Here is a 2,500-nt window from a genome sequence, read left to right as displayed (position 1 = left end):
GCTCCCCAATAGTTTCTGGGTTTTCATTATCCTTTTTAAAATGTGCTGGCCATCATTGCAAAGTTAATATTTCAGTGTTACTTCTAGCTTTCCCTGAATAAAGTGTTACCCAGGGTGAGGGCTTTTTTTTTTTTTTTCTCTCGATTCTATCACAGGAAATGTACCAATTTCTCAATTTCTTAGTTACCAAATGCAGCCAATCACCTTCACTGCTTGGGGAACTTTAGATAAATGTATACATTCAGGGGCCTCACCCCACTGACTCAGAGGTTTCAGGGAGTGGGACCCAAGAGGCTGGGATTTTCTAAAGTTCTCTAGGCAATTCCGTCAATCAGCCAGCTCCAACTGTACCTCTGTCCTAGACCTTCTGAAAACCTTTTGACTTTGAACTCTGAAAACTGCCTCCGTCTCAAATAATCAATTGTTCATTCAAGGATGACAAGGGGAAAAGGTGCTAAATGAGAGTGGGAACTTCGCTTGATATAGAACCTAAAACGGAAAATGGCATTTTTTTTTAAACAAAAGATATTTATTTCTCACAGTTCTGAAAGCGGTGAAGTTCAAGATCAAGGGTCCCGCAGATGTGATATCTGGTAAGGACTCTCTTCTCAGCTTGCAGACGGCCTCCTTGCTGTGTGCTCACGGGGCCTTTCCTGTTTTGAAAACAGTATTTTTTCTTTCATCTCTCCAGATTATAGAATTTGGAACCCTGTGGTATTTTTGATGTATGATTTCAAATAGAAATATTAGGCAAATATGAATTTATTAATCTGTCTTATTTAAATGACACAGAAAATTGTCTAAAATAACGTTGGGACCTTAAAAAAACAAAAACAAAAAAACTTTGGCTTGGGCTTCCCTGGTGGCGCAGTGGTTGAGAATCTGCCTGCTAATGCAGGGGACACGGGTTCGAGCCCTGGTCTGGGAAGATCCCACATGCCGCGGAGCGGCTGGGCCCGTGAGCCACAACTGCTGAGCCTGCGCGTCTGGAGCCTGTGCCCCGCAACGGGAGGGGCCGCGATGGTGAAAGGCCCGCGCAACGCGATGAAGAGTGGCCCCCACTTGCCGTAACTGGAGAAAGCCCTCGCACGAACCGAAGACCCAACACAGCCAAAAATAAATAAATTAATTAATTAAATAAATAAATAAAGTAGCTATAAAAAATTTAAAAAAAAAAATGAGGAAACTCTTTATAAAAAAAAAAAAAAAAAAAAACTTTGGCTTGAAATTATTTTTTAAAATCTATCCACGAGAGTACAACACGGCGATGCACAAGAAGGCGGCGCTGCCGCAGATCCCGGGCAGCCGGCGGGAGAGACGGAGCTCGTGAAGTGGAAGCAGGAGCTGGTGGAAACACTGGCCAACTTGGAGAGACAGATCTGTGCTTTGGAAGGAAGCTACCTGGGAGACACTCAGATGTATGGCAACACTATTCGTGGCTGGGATCGGTACCTGACGAACCAAAAAACTCCAATAGCAACAACGATAGAAGGAGCGGCTCTTCAGTAAACCCTCAGTCACTTCAGCAGCTGCAGCAAGTGCATTGGCAGGAGTTCAGGACCAGCTCATTGAAAAGAGGGAGCCAGGAAGTGGGACGGAAAGTGATACTTCTCCAGACTTCCACAATCAGGGAAACGAGCCCAGCCAGAAGCACCCTGAGAATCTGGATGGATCTGCGCGGGGAGTGAAACCTCAGAAGCCTGCTTCTTCTACTTCCTCAGGGAGCCATCAGAGCAGCTGTAAAAAACGAAAGAATAAAAACCGGCACAGGACTGATCTGAAGTTAAACAAAAAAACCACGAGCTGATGATTAGAAGACTCGTTAGTGCAGAAGCGTCCAGGCTATAGAGCCCTGCTTCCCTCCGCCGACCTCACAAAGATAAACATCCCTCACGTGGCTGCGTGGCCCTCCACCTCTGCTTTCCCAGACTCTGCTTTTCTCTGGCTCTGAGTAGTTTGTTCTGAAATGTGGTGACAAACAAGTCATTTCTGTACGACCATATCGGATCATTTACTTTGTGTCATTTTCAGTAACAGAATTGCAGGAAAACCCAAGACATTGTTACCATCCCAGCAAGTTGGCAACTGTGCATTTCTCCCTTCTTGGAACGAATGTCTCCGCCCTCAGACTGGCTGGCACCAGCTTCATCTGTGATGCGCATGGAGAAATGTTCTCTAGGTTTGTTTCATGCTGAACGTAGAACAGGTCACGTTTCAGAGGGAGGCTGTAAATATCTGGCGTTTTCTTATTTTGTTTGTGTTTTATCATTTTTCTATTATTGTTCTTACCATCTTATTTTCTTTGGGGACTTTTTGTAATGCCATTGTACAGCTCATACCTTCCTGCTGACGTATCTGATAATCTGTTTCATGCAGTTGCCAATATTCTTAACTGAAAATAGTTTGGTTTACCATAAATAAAATGGGGACTTGGCTTTTTGGTTTTTTGCAGAGGGAAGGTAAAGAGTGTTTATTTAATAATTACCTATCTTAAATCTTT

The 2,500-nt window shown here is 43.8% G+C and overlaps 1 pseudogene; it reads left to right on the top strand.

The window, feature by feature from the left end:
* Positions 1 to 1,267: 1,267 nt before the first annotated feature.
* Positions 1,268 to 2,155, top strand: LOC132375387 (chromatin modification-related protein MEAF6-like; annotated as a pseudogene).
* Positions 2,156 to 2,500: the final 345 nt, after the last annotated feature.

Source organism: Balaenoptera ricei, chromosome 11 (assembly GCF_028023285.1).
Source record: "Balaenoptera ricei isolate mBalRic1 chromosome 11, mBalRic1.hap2, whole genome shotgun sequence".
Lineage (NCBI taxonomy): Eukaryota > Metazoa > Chordata > Mammalia > Artiodactyla > Balaenopteridae > Balaenoptera > Balaenoptera ricei.
Note: the sequence above shows the minus strand (reverse complement) of the source record. Positions and strands in the feature narration are given on the sequence as shown.